General features: G+C 42.4%; 1 protein-coding gene across 1 annotated transcript in view; it reads right to left on the bottom strand.

The window, feature by feature from the left end:
- Positions 1 to 21,155, bottom strand: part of TICAM2 (TIR domain containing adaptor molecule 2) — a 39,526-nt gene extending 18,371 nt beyond the window's left edge. The window contains exon 1 of the mRNA XM_089684842.1: positions 20,647 to 21,155. The gene's annotated coding sequence lies outside the window, so the exon portion shown is untranslated. The remainder of the gene's footprint in view (positions 1 to 20,646) is intronic.
- Between the last annotated feature and the right edge of the window lie 3,606 nt (positions 21,156 to 24,761).

The following is a 24,761-nucleotide window of genomic DNA, read 5'->3' as shown; positions in this document are numbered from 1 at the left end:
AGATCCTAATATTCTTTTATGCCTAATATCCAATGAAATACAATGATTATTGTACTTGTTTATATTCATCTTTAAAACATTCCCACTTGCCTTGTGTGTGCTTTGTTGCAATATTTAATCCCATTGAGTGTCGTGGAGTAAGGATCACAGCTTATTGGAGTTTACCTTTTTGAAATTTTGTCATACCAACATGCTTCTCTTTTCTGTAACTTTTGGCAAATGTGGTTACATTATGATCACTATTACATTTGTAATAAGCTCCATGTTGGAAATTAACTCCAACAGAGCATTTTTCCTTGTTGGGACTTTCGCCATCTATTCCATGAAATTGTCCCATGATAGCTTTAAAAAATGGCAAATGGACCTGTGCAGTTCTATCTGCCCAATCAATATCAGGATAAAAAATTGCCCATAATAATAACATTATAACAATCTGTGAAAGGAGCTGAGACTCTTCCTTTTATGGAGCTCCTGCCATAATGACTGTTCTCGCTAGTGATATAATCTCTCAAACTAACTTTCAGATTGTGCTTCACATAAATACATACTCCGCCACCTCTTCTGCCAATTCTGTTCCTCTGAAAATAGAGTGTTCCCCTTGATATTAGCAGCCCAGTCATGTGAGCTGTCCAACCAGGTTTCCAATATTCCCTCAAAGTCAAATCACTCCTTGAATAACAGAAGCATCTCGTTTGTTTGTCGTGCTACTTGCATTTGTGAACACACCTTTCACTTTATATTAGCGTTTATTTTTGTTTATCATCTATTTTTCATTTATCGTTTATTTTTCTAGGTTCTCCTAGCGTGATACATTAGATTGCAAATAAATGATTTAGGCCTTCAAGCACAGACTTCTACATGGTTAATAGTTGCAGCTTTAAATTTAGTACAAAGTTGACCGTTACCATTATATGTGTGTAGCAAGTGTTCATATTTGTTATACCCAGTGTAGCCATGATTATCAGATAGCTGCTTAAGTAGAAGTTACTGTATAATTGAAATCTTAGTTGAGAAGGCTGACATGATTAGGCTATTTAAAAGCTGTAAAGAAATTGCATTTGATGAAATACATAGCTCTAAAGAATCCATGTCAGCTCTGTAATATAATCTTTGCTCATTGTCTTCTGTGTTGACCTCTAGAGCTTTCATGCAGACAGATGTGCTTAGAAGTACTCCAGTGGGAGTCACCCATTATGTATAATTAGTATGCCTAAATCATCGCAGCAACATTTTCTCAATTTTAACCGACAAAGGCTCATCTCTATGTTTAATTTAGATTGCTGAATTTTTTGCTGTATTGTCATAGTAAGGTTATCAATATAGAGACCCAGTTCCAATGCTTGAGTGCCAAATCTATTTCTAGACCAATGGTTATCATCTAGATAGGGTAGGTGACAATGACTGTAAAACTGCAAGCACTGTCAGAAATCCCAGAGGAGTGTATGGTATGCAGCATCCAGAATACTGAAACCTCTAACCCAATCAACTTTTCAATCTTGTGTCCATTTTTCCCTCACTGTAGAGCATGATTTTAAAACACACGACCCCCTTTAAAAAGATATACTTGTGCCCAACATAAACAAGTCACTTTTCAAAGTGTATGTTGGGGTAAAACAAGAATATAAGTATGCCTATGCAATACATGTACATTACCCAATGCTCTATCTCGTTAAAAAGTGAGTATATAAGTGTTAAGTCTTTGCTACTGTGAAATCCCACAAAGCATTGGTGGCCATATCTGCTGAACTATAGAAATTCTGTGTCCTTCTTCACAGGCATGCATTGCTTTTTTTCCAACCTAAACAAGGCAGTTGCCTTGGCTACCAAAAACATATGCATGCACGGGGGGGGGGGGGGATTTACTAAAACTGGAGCAGACAAAATCTGGAGCAGCTATACTTAGTAGCCACTCAGCTTCTAACTTTAGCTTGTTTAGTTAAGCTTGGAAAATAAAAGCTAGGAACTGACTGGTTACCATGCACAGCTGCTCTGGATTCTCTCTACTCGGTCATAGTAAATGCCCCCCACTGTATGTAGAGAAAGAACTTCTTGGAAAAATAGTTCATGGGGAAGTGACCTGGTGATGCTCATACCTATACAAATCTTTCAAGGAATAATACTTCCTCAGATATATGCCTCACGTATAGGTAAAATATATTGTAAGTAAGCAAGTAAGTTTTACGTGCTACCTTTCTAGTACATAGTACACGTATCCATGAGTATAATTTGTACAGATGACTAAACTTGTTATGCAACAATGAATAAAACATGCACACAGACTTATAAATAACATACAGTTTGCATTATGAAATATAATTAGGGCATGTACTGACTTAATATTGCTGCTATAAGATTACTTATATACTTTTTCCCTTTATATAACCTTCCATGTATATAAAAGTTGCCCTTTTTTTCCAATAGGTAATCCTATTATATATTCCCATTGTACTTAGTTGTAAATTACATTGCAATTGCAATTATGATAACATACATGAATGGTCACTTGCATTTTTAAACTGTCCAGGCTTAAGAACTGAATAGAGGAGTACTGAAGATAAGAAATAGGAAATGTTCAATGTTTTTAAAGCCTAATTCTACCTTTTAGACATTGGGGGAAATTTACTAAACCTGGTGCACTCAGAATCTGGAGCAACTGTGCATGGTAGCCAATCATTTTCTAAATTCAACTTTTTCAATTAAGCTTTGACAATAAAATCTGGAAGTCAACTGGTTTCTTTTCAGAGTTGCACTGGATTGTGCACCCTACATTATTAGTAAATAACCCCCCATTGTTTTATATTACACCCATATTTAGGCATAACATAAAATATGGGGCCAGACCACAGCCCACCGCCCTCAAACTGTCATTAACACACTCATCTACTATTGACTGACTCATTATCCCTGCTAATAGTCTGTTCATAAACTGCTCTTTCAATAAAAAATTAATTTCTGTGGTTAGTTTTGAACTTTCCTCCTGCTAGTTTGAGGTGATGTCCCCATGTTCTTGATCTTGACTTCATATTGAAAATGCTGCCCTCCTGAACCTTAGTTACTCCCTGAAAGTATTTAGAGTTTACAATAATGTCTCCCTTTTTTCACACACTGCAAGTCCCTTGGTTGTTATGGTCTCCCCTACAACCAGGTTGGACTTTAAAGCCCAACTCCAGGATAAGTAAAAATATTCCCTTGTAGTGGGGCTGCTGGTGCATTGCAAAGCTTATATGCTTTTTTAGGTCTCTGTATATGCTTGTTTGTGTCTATAGACACACATAGCCGATTCGGGATCAAGCCTGTACCACCGCAGGATACATGGCACACGGATAAGAGGAGGAGCCAGGAGCACCAGCGGGGGACCAGAGAACAGGAGGATCAGAATGCTCTGTGCAAAACCATTACACAGAGCAGGTAAATACGACATGTTTGTTATAAAATAAAAATTTACAATTACTTTAAGACAAATCTATAAACTTGTACATAAAATAAATTTCAAGCTACAGTATATAGCAGGCACCCTTCGAAGTTACATATTATCATCACATGTCCTGTAAGCCTCCCCAGGCTGCTTCTGCAGCCTCTGGATAAAATGAACTTCCATGTACAGGGCAAATAAGCAAGCTGCTTCTTCATTACATAGTGCTGAATGTGCTGCTTGTAATCTATTACCCTGCATGTGTTCATCAGAAGGTAAAAAAACTTGTGCCCATTAAGTATTTAGTAAAGCGCCCCTCCTCACTGGCTGTGATTGGACAGCAGTGGGTTCCAAAGGCTCCCACTGCTGAGTCTGAGCCAATGAGGAGGCAGAAAGCCTCTGCTCTCATGCACAGCGCTGGATTGAGATCAGGCTTGGGTATAAGGGAAGATGGGAGGGGGGAGCTGCTTGCAGAAGGCTTTTTACCTTTAAACATTTTTATACATTAAGGTAAACAAAAAACCTTCTGTATTTATTAAAATGGAAACAAACAAAGAAAAATCAGCAGGAAAATAATAATTGAAAAGAGAAGGAGACTATGGAGTTAATTAGGGCTGTTTAGAGTAAGCAAATGGTTAAAAGGGGTTAAACAGAGGAACATTCTAATAAAAAAGAATATAATTTTTTTTATACTTGTCGGGTTGCTGTAAGTCAGGGGTCCTCAAACTACAACCTGCAGACCGGATACGGCCCACCAAAGCAATTTATCCGGCCCACCGGGCCAGCTGAAAAAATAAAACAAAATGGCGCTGGCCGGTCCTTGGCCGCGAGGACCCATCAAGAGGCAGCCTGGAAGCCCCTGATTTCACCTGCTGTGGCCAGAGGAGCAACAGGAGAGGAGGAGAGCACAGGCACCAGGTACAGTGCATTGCGGTGTCCAGTGTATTAGTGTACAGTGCATAGCAGTGTCCAGTGCATTACAGTGTACATTGCATTGCGGTGTCCAGTGTATTGGTGTACAGTGCATTGCGGTGTCCAGTGCATTACAGTGTACAGTGCATTGCGGTGTCCAGTGTATTAGTGTACATTGCATTTTGGTGTCCAGTGTATTAGTGTACAGTGCATTGCGGTGTCCAGTGCATTACAGTGTACAGTGCATTGCGGTGTCCAATGTGTTACAGTGTACATTGCATTGCGGTGTCCAGTGCATTACAGTGTACATTGCATTGCGGTGTCCAGTGTATTAGTGTACAGTGCATTGCGGTGTCCAGTGCGTTACAGTGTACAGTGCATTGCGGTGTCCAGTGCGTTACAGTGTACATTGCATTGCGGTGTCCAGTGCATTACAGTGTACATTGCATTGCGGTGTCCAGTGTATTAGTGTACAATGCATTGCGGTGTCCAGTACGTTACACTGTACATTGCATTGCGGTGTCCAGTTTATTAGTGTACAGTGCATTGTGGTGTCCAGTGCATTACAGTGTACAGTACATTGCGGTGTCCAGTATGTTACAATGCATTGCGGTGTCCAGTACGTTACAGTGCATCACGATGTCCAGTGCATTACAGTGTACAGTGCATTGCAGTGTCCAGTGCGTTACAGAGTACAGTGCATTTTAAATATTGTATTGTTTTTTCCTGTTTTTTTGCACTACAAATAAGATATCTGCGATGTGCATAGGAATTTGTTCATATTTTTTTCAAACTGTAGTCCGGCTCCCCAACAGTGTGAAGGTCCATGAACTGGCTCCCTGTTTAAAAAGTTTGAGGACCCCTGCTTTAAGTGATCGTTTGAATATTAAAGTTAATCCCTTTGATTTGCAGATGAATAAATAGAATGATACAAAGTAACAATATGATTCAGACTGCTTTTTTGACAGCTGCAGCTGCTGTTTTCTTCAGTATACAGGTGAAACTCAAAAAATTAGAATACCGTGCAAAAGTTAATTTATTTCAGTAATGCAACTTAAAAGGTGAAACTAATATATGAGATAGACTCATTACATGCAAAGCAAGATAGTTCAAGCCGTGATTTGTCATAATTGTGATGATTATGGCTTACAGCTCATGAAAACCCCAAATCCACAATCTCAGAAAATTAGAATATTACATGCAATCAATAAAACAAGGATTGTACATAGAACAATATCAGACCTCTGAAAAGTATAAGCATGCATATGTACTCAGTACTTGGTTTGGGCCCCTTTTGCAGCAATTACTGCCTCAATGCGGCGTGGCATGGAAGCTGTCAGGCTGTGGCACTGGCTGTAATGCCAGTAATACTGGCTTTGATTAATCAGAATTGACATTTGCTGTATGCCAGAAGTTAGAGGGTCCCAAAAGCAAGGCAGAGAGACTGGATGTGCTAAACACATCTTATGTACAATGACATTTTTTGGGGTGGGTGTAGTATTCTGCTTCCCCAGCATTTCTTAGCTAACACAATCTGAATAAACTCATCTTACATTTTAATATTCAAAATTTCCAGCTAACTGATAAGCAGCTGAAAAAAAAATGATTGTCTCGGCACTGCAGTATGTTTTCATACAAAACTCCCTGGTGCTTAAATAGAGGCTCTAACAAGGAAAACATTTGCTTGGTTTGCTACATTGATTGACAAGCTCTGTATTAACATCATGCTGTCTGCAGAACATGTTTTTTGTTTTTTTTTTAAATTGAGCCGTTCTCAGAAAAAGTTGTGTGTAATATATATCTACAGTATATCTTATATAGTGGTTTTGTTTAAGTTTGAGTTTCATTTCACCAGGCTTCATAGCAATATATTGATTTACCTACAATTTTATTATTTACAGGTAGCTAAATAAAGATTTTTTTTTGTTTTAGAAAAGCAACTTAGTTCCACATCCATGTTATTCCTATCACAGAATATGATAGCAGAGCACCCCCTTCTGGCCTTTTCTTCTGCTTGTTAGGAAACCGATGAACTGGCAATTGTTAATGAGTCTCTTACTGTACATATTTGAAAAAAGTATATAAACTAATTGAGAACCTACATATAAATAAAGGGTCCATTACTGAAATAAATAGTACATTATGATAATTGATTTTGCTAATAAATAGAACAATAACATCTAGAATATAGTTATTTGTTTAATTTTGCAATTTAGTGTGCTTTTCAAAAAATCCTGCTTGCTGGCTGCTGCATCTTTGATGTGCTTTCATCAAAATTAACATTATTTAGAGTTCATTAGTAATGCACCTACATTCACTGTCAATTGATACATTTTAGAATTGCTTTAGGCAAGTATGTTTGCCTCCTTTTGGTTGAGTAGAAGAACAGTTCCTGCAGCAACAGATCTTGGGTTTCTTGCAGAGTGAAAAGTGAACCATCACTGATATGCTGGATTCAGCCAGCGGTAATCTGTGGTTGTAGCCTATTCACCAAACCCATTCCAGACACTGCATACATTAAAAGAGAAGTACAGCCAAAGCTCTTTTGGCTGTACTTCTACTGTGGTGCACAGGAATGCAGTTCGCCCACTGTTGGCTGACCTCACTCAGCCGCTCCAGGCAGGGGAAAGATCCCGACTCTAAAGTCAGGATCCACCCCAGAGTCTGGAGCTCAGCCAAGCTCAGCCTCTCAGCGAGGTGCTGAGAGCCTGAGCCAGCCGTTCCTTTCTCCTCTGCAGCCCAGCACTCCAGCGGGTGTGCAAGGAGGGGGGTAGAGCAGAAAACAGTGACAGTCACCACTCTGTTCAGAGCGGCTGTGAGTTCTCACACTTAGAGCCGGTGAGGGAAAGATGTAGCATAGGAACAATACTGCATCCACCTAGGTAAATATAATTGAGGAAACAAACAAAACCCCATACTTCTCTTTTAAAATCTGTGCATTCTGCCAGAGCACTAGCCCATATGGAAGAAAAATATATTTGAAATATATTTTAAAAATATTCTTCCCAAATATATTGACATATATTTGAAATGCTACAATTTTGGCCATATTCAGTATATAAAAAAAAAAAAAAAATATATATATATATACTGCATGTTTAAATGTGTCTTTATTACAAAATATATGAAAAATATTTTTAAAAATACATTTCAAATATACTGTATGTCTTTAAAAATACAAATCTACATTTTTGGACTGCACTTACAAATATATGTTGCTTGAGGTGATTGTAGCCGTATTTCTGAACAAGATCAACAACATACAGCAATTATCATCTAATACACTTCTAGTGACTATGGATGTAGTATCCCTGTATAGTAATATCCCTCACAAGGATGGATTAGCTGCATGTTACAGATCTTTATCATCCTCACCAAACCACAAATACACTGCTGAGGATGTTACACAGCTCATTGAATTCATACTTACACACAACTACTTTGCCTTCAATAAAGACATCTATCTTCAATGTATGGGCACTGCGATGGGAAGTAAAATGGCACCCCATTATGCCAATTTATTTATGGCTGACCTGGAGGAAAAATTCCTGAACAGCATGGAACAAAAACCATACAGATACTATCGCTATATTGATGATATTTTCATCATATGGACAGAAGGTGAAGAAAACCTAAAACAATTTTACTCATTGATCAACACTTTTCATCCATCAATCAAACTAAAGATGGAATACTCAAACACACACGTCAACTTCCTAGACACCACAGTATACATCAGGGATGATACGCTTCACACCTCAATATACAGGAAACCCACTGACAGATGCAACTACCTCCACAGTTCCAGCTTCCACCCCCACCACACGAAACGTGCCATCATACACAGTCAGGCCATTAGATACCACCGAATATGTTCTGACCCAAGAGACAGAGATAGACATCTCGGGACACTAGCAGAAGCCTTCCATAAGAAAGGTTACAAGGACAAAACTATCAACAACAGCATGAACACAGCCTTGAGAACCCGAAGGGAAAACCTACTTCAGTACAAAGAGAAAAAAACAAACAACCGTGTACCTCTAGTAACCACATACAACCCAGCACTAGAGGGAATAAGTAAAATAATCAAAGATTTACAACCCATCATAACAGAGGATGGAACTCTGAAAGAAATATTCCAGCAACCACCAATACTGGCCTTCAGACAACCCCCCAACCTCAGAAATAAACTAATTAGTAGGAAACTTCCTTCTGATTATGATGTCACTAATAATGGAAGCAAAACCTGCAATAAAATATGCCGCAAACTGTGTAACCAAATCAATCCATCAAAAAGTGTCAGACACTCAAAAGGGATCTTCAATATCTCCGGATCATACAGCCAGGGGTGTATTTGCCACGAGGCAAACTAGGCACTTGCCTAGGGCGGCACTTTTCAGGAGGGCGGCATGGCGGCAGTGCCGCCCCCCCCTTTCCCACGGAAGGGACACTTCCATGGGAAAGGGACAGGGGCAGGGCCGCCATGGCTGAGGGACCGGTGTAGCAGCAAGATCTGTCCCCCCATGAAGATCTGTCCCCCTGACGCATCTGCACATCTTCACCGGCTGCAGAGGAGAGCGCAGTGGTGGGCGGATCCCCGGTGTGAGGGGCGGGGCCCGCTGTAAGTGCCGGGATGTGCAGGAAGGCCAGAAGGAGGAAGCAGAAGAGGATGAGGTCGGGGCGGAGCCCGCCTGCTCCTTTGCAGCCGCCGGAGATCCTGGGGGAGAAGGGACACAGGCACCTGGTGATCAGAACACCATCTGGAGGAGCCGCTGCTGGACAGGTAAGTGCTTGGAGCACTGGTGCTCCCTCGGTCCTGTCTCACTGTCCCCTGATACACTGCCCCCCATCCATCACACTGCCCCCTGCCCCCACATGTCACCCTGCCCCACACCTGTTCCACTTCCCTTCTCCTGTCCCCCACATTGTCCCACTAGCACCCATCTGTCCCCACTGCCCCCCACCTGTCCCTCTGCGCTCCTCCTGTCCATCTGCCCCTCACCTGTCCCTCTGCGCTACTCCTGTCCCGCTGCCCTGATCCTGTCCCATGCCCCCCTGTCATGCTGCCTCCCATCTGTCCCTCTGCGCTCCTCCTGTCCCACTGCCCCTCACCTGTCCCTCTGCGCTCCTTCTGTCCCGCTGCCCCTCACCTGTCCCACTGTGCTCCTCCTGTCCCACTGCGCTACTCCTGTCCCGCTGCCCCGATTCTGTCCCATGCCCCCCCGTCATGCTGCCCCCCATTTGTCCCTCTATGCTCCTCCTGTCCCACTGCTCCTCACCTGTCCCTCTGCACTACTCCTGTCCCACTGCCGTGATGCTGTCCCATGCCCCCCGTCATGCTGCCCCCCATCTGTCCCTCTGCGCTCCTCCTGTCCCACTGCCCCTCACCTGTCCCACTGTGCTCCTCCTGTCCCACTGCCCCTCACCTGTCCCACTGCGCTACTCCTGTCCTGCTGCCCCTACCTGTCCCATGCCCCCCCGTCACGCTGCCCCCCATCTGTCCCTCTACGCTCCTCCTGTCCCACTGCCCCTCCTGTCCCACTGCCCCTCACCTGTCCGTCTGTGCTTCTCCTGTCCCACTGCCCCTCACCTGTCCCTCTGTGCTCCTCGTGTCCCACTGCCCCTCACCTGTCTATCTGTGCTCCTCCTGTCCCACTGCCCCTCACCTGTCCCTCTCTGCTCCTCATGTCCCACTGCCCCTCACCTGTCCCTTTGCACTCCTCCTGTCCTGCTGCCCCGATCCTGTCCCATGACCCCTGTCACGCTGCCCCCCACCTGTCCCTCTGCGCTCCTCCTGTCCCACTGTCCCTCACCTATCCTTCTGCGCTTCCCCTGTCCCACTGCGCTTCTCCTGTCCCGCTGCCCCGATCCTGTCCCATGCCCCCCGTCACGCTGCCCCCTACCTGTCCCTCTGAGCTCCTCCTGTCCCATTGCCCCTCGCCTCTCCCTCTGCACTCCTCCTGTCCCACTGCCCCTCACTTGTCCTAAGTGGGCTTCCGGGCCTCCCACTGACACCAATGATGGGGCACTATTCCTCCCACTGATACCAATGATGGGGCACTTCCTCCCACTGACACCAAATATGGGGCGCTATTCCTCCCACTGGCACCAGTGATGGGGCACTATTTCTCCTACTGATACTAATGATGGGGCACTATTCCTCCCACTGATACCAATGATGGGGCACTATTCCTCCCACTGATAGCAATGATGGATCACTATTCCTCCCACTGACACCAGTGATGGGGCACTATTCCTCCCACTGACACCAATGATGGAGCACTATTTCTCCCACTGAAACCAATGATGGGGCACTATTCCTCCTACTGATACCAATGATGGGGCACTATTCCTCCCACTGATACCAATGATGGGGCACTATTCCTCCCACTGACACCAATGATGGGGCACTATTCCTCCCACTGACACCAATGATGGGGCACTATTCCTCCCTCTGAAACCAATGATGGGGCACTATTCCTCCCACTGATACCAATGATGGGGCACTATTCCTCCCACTGATACCAATGATGGTGCACTATTGCTCCCACTGACACCAATGATGGGGCACTATTCCTCACACACTGACACTAATGATGGGGCACAATGTCCCAGCAGTTGTATCACCCTCTCACCCATGGCGCTGTGCTCATCTGCAGTGGCACTCTTCTCTTATTCTCTTTCCACACAGGACACGGAGGCATCAGTAAGAGCCATTAACTCCTGCAGCTGTCAATCAAATTATGTGACGAAGGAGCAGGGAACGGGCTGAGCTGAGCTGTGTGTGTGCCTTTGGACACATTTGGTCCCCTAGGGCAGCCTTTTTCAACCAGGGTGCCTTGGGGCTTCTTCAGGGATGCCTTGGCAAAATGCCTAAAAACTGCCCAAACATTGTAAACAAGCTTTTAGTTACACAAAGCCACAGGTTTACATTGTGCACCAATAGGACCTTCTAGCTGCTGACATTCAGACAACCAATGACACCATCAGTTCATATGGAGGATGTTGGTCATCTGCATCAGGGTCACTGAGTGATGGGAAAAAACTGAGGGAGAAGAGAAACACTGGAATACTAGTGTGCAAAAGTGTATTTGATTTGGAAGAATAGATCACCTCCAATGTTGGATGTCCTACATGTGTGGGTGTTGATGCATTATATAAAACTATTAGTTTCCTTTTTTTACATTTTAGAATGGGGTGCCTTGAGGCTGTCCATGATTTTAAAGGGTGCCTTGACTGAAAAAAAGGTTGAGAAACACTGCCCTAGGGGATTAAATAAAAGTTCTTCTGATATGACTGACTTGACATATCTGTTTAGGTTTTTTGACTCCTTTTGCTGCAGTAGAAATCTCCTCGATCCTGCTGCAGTCCTTGCCATGTAACACTGGACTTCACATCAATTTCATGCTAGCAAACTTGGTATTGTGAAGCAGAGATCTCACTGCCAGAAGCTTGAACAGTTATTAATAGTGAAACAAAACCCCATCCAACAACAGCAAACGGTATACTAGGCAAATGTGAAAATATAAGTGAGCAGTCAGAAAACCTAACTAGCAAGCCTAACTATCTTATGTTGTACAATATATACAAACAAAAAGAATGCACAGAATAGCAGGGTAAAATTGGAGGTGCAAGGAACAGTCAGGAAGGTAAACCAGGACTGCGCTTTAGGGGGAGCTGATGAAAGGGTACAGGATCTTGGCTGGAATCATGATCAGGAAAAATCAGCAAGCAGGTATCTGCCTAACATGCAAACCACTTTGCTGATTCACATACAGTATATGCGGATTGGATGCAGTTTGAACATTGCTTTCTATGGTGCCCGTTCACATACAGTTGTGTTCAAAATATTAGCAGTGTGTTGAAAAAAGTGAATAAAGCTCAAAATCCTTCTAATAGCTTTTATTTCCATACACACAAATGCATTGGGAACACTACACATTCTATTCCAAATCAAAACATGAAGAAAAATATATCAAATTTGTGTTGTTCCTCTAAAAAAAAATGTAAGAAAAGTGAATATTAGACTGTTCAAAAAAATAGCAGTGTTTGTATTCTTCTTTCCAAACTCAAACATTCACTATATAAACTGAAAAATGTTTGAAGATTTTGCTTTCCTTTGAATCACTTAATGAATATTTAGTTGTATAAGCACTGTTTCTGAGAACTGCTGTACATCTGTGTTGCATGGAGTCAACCAACTTCTGGCACCTGTGAACAGGTATTCCAGCCCAGGATGATTGGACTACATTCCACAGTTCTTCTCTATTTCTTGGTTTTGCCTCAGAAACTGCATTTTTTATGTCACCCCACAAGTTTTCTATTGGATTAAGATCCGGGGATTGGGCTGGCCACTCCATAACATCAATCTTGTTGGTCTGGAACAGGGGTGGGCAAACCTTTTGACTTGAGGGCGGCAATGGGTTCATATATTGGACCCGGGGGCCGGACCAAGAGTAGATGAATGATGTGTATGTGTCATCCATAGTAAGTATAGTAATATTCCCCCATAGTAAGCATAGTAATTCATCCCCCATATAGTAATTCATCCCCCATAGTAATTCATCCCCCATATAGTAATTCATCCCCCATAGTAATTCATCCCCCATATAGTAATTCATCCCCCATAGTAATTCATCCCCCATATAGTAATTCATCCCCCATAGTAATTCATCCCCCATATAGTAATTCATCCCCCATATAGTAATTCATCCCCCATAGTAATTCATCCCCCCTATAGTAATTCATCTCCCCTACAGTAATTCATTCCCCATATTAATTCATCCCCCATATTAATTCATCGCTCATATAGTATTTCATCCCCCATAGTACTATTCCCCCCCAAGTAGTAAGCCAAGTCCCCCCTGTGTCAATTTACTTACCTTTGCTCCGCGCGTTCCTCTCGCCGTGTTCCCGCGCCGTTCCGGTCTTCAGGGCGGACTGTGAGAGGAGCCTAGCTCCCCTCACGTTCGTCACGCTGCCCCGCCTACACACATCCTGACAGCCAATGTATCACGCTCCGCGGGCCGGATTAAAAGGTCCGCCGGCCCGTATGCGGCCCGCGGGCCGTAGTTTGCCCATTGCTGGTCTGGAACCAAGATGTTGCACGTTTACTGGTGTGTTTGGGGTCGTTGTCTTGTTGGAACACCCATTTCAAGGGCATTTCCTCTTCAGCATAAGGCAGCATGACCTCTTCAAATATTCTGATGTATTCAAACTGATCCATAATCTCTGGTATGCAATAAATAGGCCCAACACCGTAGTATGAGAAACATCCCCATATCATAATGCTTGCGCAACCATGCTTCACTGTCTTCACAGCGTACTGTGGCTTGAATTCAGTGTTTGGGGGTCGTCTGTCAAACTGTCTCCGGCCACTAGACCCAAAAAGAACAATCTTACTTTCATCAGTCCACAAAATGTTGTGCCATTTTTCTTTAGGCCAGTCAATGTGCTCTTTAGCAAATTGTAACCTCTTCAGCACGTCTTTTTTTCAACAGTGGGACTTTGCGGGGGCTTCTTGCAGATAGCTTGGCTTCACATAGGCGTCTTCTAATTGTAACAGTACTCACAGGTAACTTTAGACCTTCTTTGATCTTCCTGAAGCTGATTGTTGGCTGAGTCCTTGCCATTTTGGCTATTCTTCTATCCAATCGAATGGTAGTTTTTCCACTTTCTTCCACGTCTTTCAGGTTTTGGTTGCCATTTTAAAGCATTTGCAATCATTTTAGCTGAGCAGCCTATCATTTTCTGCACTTCTTTATATGTTTTCCCCTCTCTAATCAACTTTTTAATCAAGGTACGCTGTTCTTCTGAACAATGTCTGGAACGACCCATTTTCCTCAGATTTTCAGAGAGAAATGCACTGTAACCAGCTTGTACAATATTTGCTGCCTTCCTTCCTTAAATAAGGGCAATAATTGCCACCTGTTTTTCAAAGAATGAATGACCTCACCAATAGAACTCCACACTGCTATTATTTTGAACATGGCCCTTTCAATTAGTGATTCAATTACACAGAATGAGCAGCATGCCTGTCATGACTGTTGGGTCTGTTGGATTTCTATTACTTTCCTACACCTGCTAGTAAATTATTTGCCATGTAGAAATATCATTTCTACCAAAAACAGTGATTGATCAGGTTAGTGATGCCTGACTGCTATTATTTTGAACACAACTGTATGTCCGATGTACTGGCTGTGTGGATTCAGTGCGGATTGAAAGAGTCCTGTATGATTTCTAAGCAGTGCGGTCCGGTTCAGATGTGGACTACATGCTATTGACTTCTATGGGAACGGTTTCTAAACTGCACATGTGTGAACAGGATAAAATCCTGACCTGAACCTGATGTAAATCTGACCTGAACTGCTGAACAACTACTGTGTCAATTAGCTGTGAAACCTGAGCTTCAATCCACACTGCACATGTGTGAATCAGCTCTAAAGCAAAGATGCAAATCAAGGGAGGGGTTATATACCTTCCCAGCAGTCAGCATCAGGGGAAGCCTAATTACCTGGATCTGCTGGCTGCTAGGAGACACCTGCTGGTAGCCACTGGAACTGCACCCTTCAGCTATGGGAACTACAGTGCTGCCAGCAGGTGATCCAGGTCCTGGCATTAAGACTTCATTCACAATATGAATCTTATTGATTAGTGTCCATTTGAGTATCTGTAAACAGTTATGTCTTTCGCATATGTCTTCCATATTTACCTATGGATTCAATAGCATTTTGCTGTTCTTAAAGGATAACTCTACTTTTGTGGGAAAATATAATAGCCAATGAAAAAAAAACAGCATATACAATTGCAAGTAATGTTATACATTATTAAAAATGACCTTTCATTTTCACTCTGCAGTGCTGTAAGTTTCTGTACAATGCAATATGGCAACGTGGAGGCCTCCTGTATACAGATGGCTTACAGAATGTCACCCAGAAATGTTATTTCCTGCTTTTGTGATTGGCTTTCTGATTTTTCTAGAAGTCTGCACTAAGATACAAGTCAGAGTTTGGGCATTCCCTGCAACAAAAATGTAATTTTTGGTGAGATTCTCCCAAAGGGAAATCACATCTAAAGGAATACAGGCCCCTGCCACTTTTCTCATTGGAACCCCGCAAGTGCAGAAGCTGATTCATAATTTTAAAGTCACTCCCATCCCCATTCACTTTGCACATGGACACAAACAAACAACAATTTCTTCAGAATAACAAAATGTAGGACTCTGCAACAAAGTTTGTTACAATCCTTGTAATATACTGTTCATAGATCACCCACAGAGGAACGATTTTTCCCAACAAAAGTGGAGTTACTCTTTAAAGGGGATCAGCAACAGGACACTTGTGATTTAACCATCGATCGCAGCCATATGATGGATAGATCACCACCGTGCTGATAGAATATGATCATAATGTCACTGTCCCTGTTAGACAGCAGCCGGAATGATGAGCCGCCATTGGGTAGGGGGAGAAAGTCTGCAGGAGGTGTGGCCTGATCTCTCCTTCTCCAGGAAGAATGCTGTCATTGGTCAGAGGGAGTAAAAAAAGCAAGTCCCTGCCACCTTATTGGCTACTCTTCGGGTGCCAGTGTGGCCATTCTGGTTAACCAGAAAATGCTGTGTAAAGCAAAGCAAAGGGTGGTAAAGGAGATGTTTCAGGACTGTGAGTGACTATGTGTATCAGAAGGGAAGGAGGTATGGGGTGGCCTTAGTGGGGTGAGGTGATCACTTTATATACTCTACTTACTTTACTAATGTATTTTATTTAGATATAGGGCCTAATCCACTGTAATCTCTCCTCTAGGGAGTGTACCAGCATCCCATATACTGAATAAACCATAAAATAACCACCAAAGGTAATTATTTGGACTTTTTTGATACTCTTCTTATTTATAGAATCAATAAATTATTAAAAATTAATTTGTTTTTATTATCTCTCAATTAAACTTCTTTTTCTTTATAAAAAGAAACACAATCCAATGTGCGTGCTGTTCCAACACATATGTATATTTTACAACAATCTGAACATAATATATTCTTTTTATATACATACAGTTCCTACACATCAACCCTAATTGATCTGTATCTATACAGATCAAGTATATACTACATCAACCCTTTATTAACTTAGTTGATGGAGGAACTTGTCTTGATGCATTTATCAGGCTAACTGGCCCACTTCTTCAGGAGAAATTCAAAGGTAATTATCTGTAATGTAACAGTATATCTAAGTTTGAGAATGTATTTATCATATTACACCAGGTCACACATTACTTTATTAATGTTACTCTCTCATATATAGCAACTTACTTTGAACAGTAAGGATGGAATTACACCTTTTTCATAAAAACCTTTCTAAAGTATTTAGGATAGTCACCATGCCATTATTCACCAAACAGTAGGCCGCAGGAAAGAGGAAGCAAGAAAAAGAAGAGTCCCATATGGACAAGTATAAATATATTTAGCCTGAAAAATAGTAAATAAACTGATCATCCTTTCCAATTCAGTATATCTCCACCAGGAAGGCAGAATAGAAGCTAAAAGACAGATTTATATAAAAGTATTATTGAGTATATAATGAACCCTAATGTTGTTGCATTCTATATATATTAAACAAGATCTATGACAAACACATTAATCCCTCACTTTAAAATCCTGTGCTCAACGGTACATTCAAAGAATGCTCCATTCAATAGATTTGTGACAAATTAGGCCAATAAAAAAAGGGAAAAAAGGCCAATAAACAAAAAATAGGTCCTAAAAGTGTGTATATATATATATATATATATATATATATATATATATATATATATTTAATTGTCCTTATTCAATCTCCAGAGTTTGCTCATCATTGGTCAAATGCCATGAAACAGAAAAAGAGGGCTTTCACCTTACCTTCCTTTCACCTCTAGTTAATCCCCTGCACCACATCTAGCCATTGGAACACCATCATGCTGCACTGATGTCTCCATGTCTAGCGTAATGATGCCGGATGCACCGGTGTCTAGACACCACCTGAGCAGCATCATAATGGAGATCGGGAGCCATGATTCACCTAGAGTAGTCCTACCCTCCAAGCCACCCAAAGGTCAGGGGGGACACCTCCTTCACACAGAGTGAGATAGGTTACATACTCATCAGGGCCTCTTTCCCTCAATGCACAGTATTATGCAGTTTTGTTCTACCTTAACCATTAAGGTAAATGACCCCAGTTCAGCAGACAGAAGGCTTACCTGGGAATGCTGCGTCCACCAGAAGGCCCCTGTCCACCCAAATGCCAGTTCCTGCAATACGGTATACATTATACCAATACAGTGGGGCAAAAAAGTATTTTTTCAGCCACCAATTGTGCAAGTTCTCCCACTTAAAAAGATGAGGGAGGCCTGTAATTGGCATCATAGGTAGACCTCAACTATGAGAGACAAAATGAGAAAAAAAATCCAGACAATCACATTGGCTGATTTGGAAAGAATTTATTTGCAAATTATGGTGGAAAATAAGTATTTGGTCAATATCAAAAGTTCATCTCAATACTTTGTTATATATCCTTTGTTGACAATGACAGAGGTCAAACGTTTCCTGTAAGTCTTCACAAGGTTGGCACACACTGTTTCTGCTATGTTGGCCCATTCCTCCATGCAGATCTCCTCTAGAGCAGTGATGTTTTGGGGCTGTCGCTGGGCAACATGGACTTTCAACTCCCTCCAAAGGTTTTCTATGGGGTTGAGATCTGGAGACTGGCTAGGCCACTCCAGGACCTTGAAATGCTTCTTACGAAGCCACTCCTTCGTTGCCCGGGCGGTATGTTTGGGATCATTGTCATGTTGGAAGACCCAGCCACGTTTCATCTTCAATGCCCTTGCTGATGGAAGGAGGTTTGCACTCACAAACTCACGATACATGGCCCCATTCATTCTGTCCTGTACATGGATCAGTCGTCCTGGTCCCTTTGCAGAGAAACAGCCCCAAAGCATGATGGTGCCACCCCCATGCTTCACAGTAGGTATGGTGTTCTTTGGATGCAACTCAGCATTCACTCTCCTGCAAACACAATGAGTTGTGTTTCTACCAAACAGTTCTATTTTGGTTTCATCTGACCATATGACATTCTCCAATCCTCTTCTGGATCATCCAAATGCTCTCTAGCAAACTTCAGATGGGCCCGGACATGTACTGGCTTAAGCAGGGGGACACGTCTGGCACTGCAGGATCTGAGTCCCTGGCGGCGTAGTGTGTTACTGATGGTAGCCTTTGTTAAGTTGGTCCCAGCTCTCTGCAGGTCATTCACTAGGTCCCCCCATGTGGTCCTGGGATTTGTGCTCACCGTTCTTCACCATAGTGGAGTTTGGAGTGTGACTCTTTGAGGTTGTGGACAGGTGTCTTTTATACTGATAACAAGTTCAAACAGGTGCCATTGATACAGGTAATGAGTGCAGGACAGAGGAGCCTCTTAAAGAAGAAGGTACAGGTCTGTGAGAGCCAGAAATCTTGCTTGTTTGTAGGTGACCAAATACTTATTTTCCACCATAATTTGCAAATAAATTCTTTCCAAATCAGCCAATGTGATTGTCTGGATTTTGTTTCTCATTTTGTCTCTCATAGTTGAGGTCTACCTATGATGCCAATTACAGGCCTCGCTCATCTTTTTAAGTGGGAGAACTTGCACAATTGGTGGCTGACTAAATACTTTTTTGCCCCACTGTATATTTACGAATACTGCAACAAATTAATATAACATTCTATGTACATTAAATAATCTATACAGTGGTAATTTTGTATCCTTCAAATCCACAATTACTAACAGTAGTGTTTACATTAGAACTATTTGATATGTAGGATGTCTATATAAAGAAGATATGTTGTGTACAGATTGATGTAAACATATACAGTACATTTGTTGGAACTGCACAGATGTTGGATGGTGTTTTGTTTAGAAAGATTACCCTTTTCTGGTTATTTTATGGTTTACTACTTAAGCTGGCCATAGATGTATTGAAATTCAGTATATTAACAGGGACTGGCCAAATTTTGATCCATCTATGATCTTTCCTGCTTAACAGAAGTTGATCTAATGATTGACTTCTGTTGAATGAGATTGTTGGAAAATCGGCCAATTAGCTGCAGATGCAGTATATTCTGATAGTGAGGGGTCCCTGCTGTCAGAGTACTATAGAATAGTGGTGGGGAAGCCTCCATCTACCTTGTCAATGTCCATCTATGCCTATGTTCATCTATGTCCAGTCTTTACTACCTTTACTACCCGCACTGTTGGGACCTTTCTAGATTTTCTCCTGCGTGCTGCATCCTCTTGATCTTGGATCTCTTCAATGTTGTTCAGGCAAACCAACACCTCTCTGGAGTTGCCTGTCCCTTCTCTAGCCCAAACCCTTTTTTTCTATTTTTTATGTTATGTTTTTATTGCTGCTTGTGCTCTCATTGGGAAGATCTAACCTCACTATTTGTCCTGGGGACAATGCCTGTGAGAGAGAAAGTGAGGGGAATGCAAAATGTTACAGCTGTCACCCAAACATCAGACAAGGGAAAATTTTCCAATTGGGGGCACTTGCTACTTTTTTTGTGGATATTTCTACTTACTTTCTGTTGTATATCTAGGACATGATGTGAGGGACATATCTCCAATGAGGACACAGGCAACAATATAAACCTGACAGAGCTTCCACTCTATCCAAAACTTGGCTGAAATTAAACTTCAAATACAATATGATATTTACAGAATGTTGCAGTTCATTAGGCTAGGTTCACAGCTAACGCTGAGGAGCAGTGAGTTAAAGCATTCACGCTTCATTTGTTTATTAGCACTGACTAAAGCAGCCCATAAAAAAAACCTTCCTGAATTTGAGCCGTAGGTGGCCCTGTCCGCACCAACCAGCTCGACACTAGTTGATTTTTCAATCAACTTTTGTTGAAGGAGCCTGGTGAAAAATTGTCGGCCATACAGTGAAGGCATCTAATGTGGTAGTTGGTGAGATTGTGGAGGAGATTCCTTCACTCATGCTACTCAGCATGGATGGAGGAATCTATTAGATTTCTCATTCGGCCTGCATGTATAGCTAATCTTAGAAAGTAATGGACATCATCATTAGACACAGTCAGACACTACACATTACACAGATCATAGTCACAATTGGTAAAACTACAAAGACATTTTCAAGCTTTGTAAATGTTTGCTAAAATGAGGTACACTCCTGTAACGCATATAACAAAATGAGTGCCCATAGAGTTTGCTGTCTATTACACATGTTGGTACAAGAGTGAAATCATAAGTACTTATTACCGACAGGTCTCCTGTCTGCCTCCTATGACTCACCTGTAGCGCAGAGAGATTACACACTTCATGTGCTCCACCCAGAGATCACAGTCTTTTTGGATTCTACTTTACAGTTTATTGGAAGTCGAAAGAAATTCTTTGCTTCTTCTGCGTAATTAGGGGAAGCTGTAGTGGAAAAAAACTGAGCTTGAGTTTTATGATTCGTACATGTGCACCTTGTGACTAGAAGAGAAAGGGGAAGCGCTTTTTTCCACTCTTATTGTACTTACAGCTGTACACCAAATGAACAGTAAATGTATTGTTGCGACAGATATATGTAAACTGTCCTATTTTCAAAAAAATATAATAATACGTTCTGTTCAACTGGTCTTGTGATCCAGGCACAAAGGGAGACTACACACCTAGATCTCTGATCTCCAATGTAAGTAATGGAACAAGGAAAGAAATAGAACATGGAGCCTGCTGTTGCTGACTTGCCTTTTATGAAAATGCTAATATCATGCTGACCCTCTTGGTATAATATCCCTACTCCTGACCAGGGGCGGACTGACAACTCATGGGGCCCCCAGGCAATAGGGGATAATGGGGCCCCTGTGTCCTTGCCCAAACTAAAAAAAACCTATGAAAAAGGTACCAGGGGCATCTCATGGGGCCCCCTACTGACCCCGGGCCCTCGGGCAGTGCCCGAGTTTCCAAATGGTCAGTCCACCCCTACTCCTGACTAGGGGTGACTAGGGCTAATTTTTGGGTTTGGTCCAAATTTTGCATGTTTAGAATCTTACTGACAGCCGAACAAAACTGGGTGTCCAGCCAAGCTGAACCTCTGGCTGCATGCAGCAGGATGTGAAACATTTAGCAACATTATTACCACAGTATTACTAATCCTAACTGGTTTTGTTAGTCCTGGTTCACACCAGTTTGCTGTTGATCCATCTTTGCAATGCTTTTTGCATTTCACTTTGCGTTTTTATACACGTGTTTTTGCAGTGTTTTTACTTTTGTATTTTGCATTTTTTCAGAGTTTTTTTATTTTTTTTTGCTGCTGGGCAGAATAAAAATGCAGCAAAAATGCACTACCTGAATTTCAGCAGCATCTTCCTTGAACTCTATTGTAGCAAAACACTGCTTTTTTGCATTTAAAAAAGTTTCTGACCCTCTTCCAAAAACGCAGCTGCTCAAAAAAGCATAGAGGTGAACGTGTCCCACAGAAAACCATGTTAAATGGACTGTAGTCCTAAAAAATGTGAATCCCTCCTGTTAGGTTACAGCATCTGCATCCACCCCCACCCCGATGCCCCCTCCCTGTGACAGCAGGTGGGAGATCTTCTCCCCACACCCATTATCACAATTTGAAAACAGCACAGCCAAGCATGGCTCCATCTACAACGCCATGTCATTCATTCACATTTTCCTTTGAATGAATGCCTACAGGTACCATCATCCATTGCAGCTGATGGCTTGTAGTTCTCAATAAACTGCAAGGGTGCTGGTGATCTTCCTGCTGTCAGGTAACTGCCTGCCTATACAAGATACAGGCAAACAGCTATCCTGAGAGTCTGCGGAGCCTGAGATTGCACCTGCGATCTGCTGATTTTTGGTGCAATGCTCTGCAGGCTCATTGAAAGACAGCTATAGCAAGGCTCTCTCATTCTGGGAGGGCGTCCATGGAAGTCCTCCCGGAACTGTGCCCCCTGGGGTGAGCATTGGGCGCTCTCTGTGACCAAAAGGACACAGCTGATCACAGATCCTAAAATAGATAAGTGCAGCGCTAAATAACTTATAATTATAATGATCGTATGTCCAACAATAAGAGTCAGTTATAAAATTAAATTATCAATAAAATTAATAAATGAATAAATGACCAAGATATCATAAGATAAAGGTGACAGTCCGTACAGATATACAGGTGCAGAATCTCAGTTAAATCCAGTAGTGGTGTTCCAAATAGTGTGGTAAAATTACGCATTCAATGTAAATACGCATTATAAGAACCAGTAGAGGTCTCCTTTAAGGATATGGATCTGGTCTAGGACAGAGATAATCCTCCCTCTAGGTAAGTGATGTTGCCTGGAGCACACAGGGAAGCATAAGGATGAGCTGACCAGAAGTCCCTTTAAGGGTTGGATGAGTGCAGATGCCTGTGTACAGGAACTCCGTTCTCTGGAATCTTTAGATGGCTGGATCAGGCAGACTCTATGAATAAATGGCTCTTTGGTAGGGTTTGCTCAGTGAGTGCTCTCTCTTCAGATACTCCTCTGTCTGATCTGCCCTCACTGAGCTCACCAGCACTGCCAACAGCCAGAGGCAGCATTGAACCTTCCACCTGGCCCCAACACTCTAAGGCTACGTTCACACTAGCGTTGTGTGCAGGCGGCAGAGAGGCGTTTGGGAAGCGTTTTTACCGCTTCCCAAACGCCTCTGCCAATTCTGCACATTACAGCACATGGTGCTGTTCTAACGGGAGCGTTTGCGTCGTGGCAAAACGGACGCCTCTGGACGAGTCAGGAGGCGTTGAAGCCTCCTATTCTCGTCTATGGTGCCGCTCCGCAAACGCCCGGCCAGCGTTTGCGGTGCGGTTGCGACGCGGTTGCGGGGCGTTTGTGGAGCGGTAACACCACTCAAACTGCATTATAGGTGTTTGGGGGGCGTTATTGACGCTCGGCAAACGCCTAGCAACCGCCACTAAACCGCGCATGCGGCGTTTGCCGAGCGTCAAAAAATGCTCCGCAAACGCCGGACCAACGCTTGCCAAACGCTATAGGGGCGTTTGGCAAGTGTTCGCAAAACAGCCAAGTGTGAACGAGCCCTAAGAGTGTTGGGGCCAGGTGGAAGGCTCCATGCTGCCTCTGTGTGCTCCAGACAACATGTATAATTTTACCACACTATTTGGAGCACCACTACTGGATTTAACTGAGATTCTGCACCTGTATATTTGCACGGACTGTCACCTTTATTTTATGATATCTTGGTCATTTATTCATTTATTTATTTTATTGATAATTTAATTTTATTGCTGACTCTTATTGTTGGACATACGATCATTATAATTATAAGTTCTTTAGCGCTGCACTTATCTATTTTATGCTTTTGATAAGGTTTTATATTGGTTGCCTTGAGTGCTTTAGCTGCTTACTAGAGAGCGCTCACTTTTTTACTGCATTTTATTGTGATCACAGATCCTGTAAAGGACCAGTTACAGCAGCCTTTTACCATGTGATCAGCTGTGTCCAATGTAAACAGACTTGCTGGTTATTGGCAGTCCTCTCCTCACGCCGTGTCTGTACAAGGAAAGGAGAACCAATAACCGGCAAGGCTTTCAGTACATTCTTTACACTGATCAGGGCACTGATCATTATCAGTGTAGTTTATCAGTGCCCATTAGTGCCGCCTATATGTGCCTATCAGTGCTGCCTCATCAGTGCTCATCAGTGCAGCTTATTGGTGCCCATCATTGCCGCCTCATCAGTGCCCATCACTGCAGCCTATCAGTGCTCATCAGTGCAGCCTATTACTGCCCATCAATACAGCATCATCGTGTACATCAGTGAAGTAGAAAAATGACTTATTTGCAAAATTTTATAACAGAAACTAAGATAAACATTTTTTTTCCAAATTTTCTCTGTCTTTTTTTATTTGTTTAGCAAAAAATAAAAAAATAAAAATACCACCAAAAGAAATTTCTATCGGTCTCAAAAAATGAAGTCAAGTGCTTCAATCAAGTGCTGCATGACTATGCACTTGTCATTCAAAGCGTGGCAGCACTGAAAGCTGAAAATTGGCCTGGGCAGGAAGGGGGTGACAGTGCCCAGTACTGAAGTGGCTAAGTAAAAAACAAGGCATGGGTGAGATTATACATACAGTCATGGCCGAAATTGTTGGCACCCTTGATATTTCTCCAGGAAATCATGTATTTCTCACGAAACGTATTGCATTAACACATGTTTTGCTATACACATGTTTATTCCCTTTGTGTGTATTGGGACAAAACAAAAAAAGGGAGGAAAGAAAGCAAATTCGACATAATGTCACACAAACCTCCAAAAATGGGCTGGACAAAAGTATTGGCACCCTTTCACAACTGCGGATAAATAAGAATGTTACAAGCATGTGATGCTCCTGTAAACTCACCTGGGGCAAGTAACAGGTGTGGGCAA

The sequence above is a fragment of the Staurois parvus genome, unplaced genomic scaffold (assembly GCF_062004578.1).
Source record: "Staurois parvus isolate SC_StPar_1 unplaced genomic scaffold, SC_StPar_1.0 ptg000358l, whole genome shotgun sequence".
NCBI lineage: Eukaryota > Metazoa > Chordata > Amphibia > Anura > Ranidae > Staurois > Staurois parvus.
This window is presented reverse-complemented; position numbering and strand designations above follow the sequence as displayed.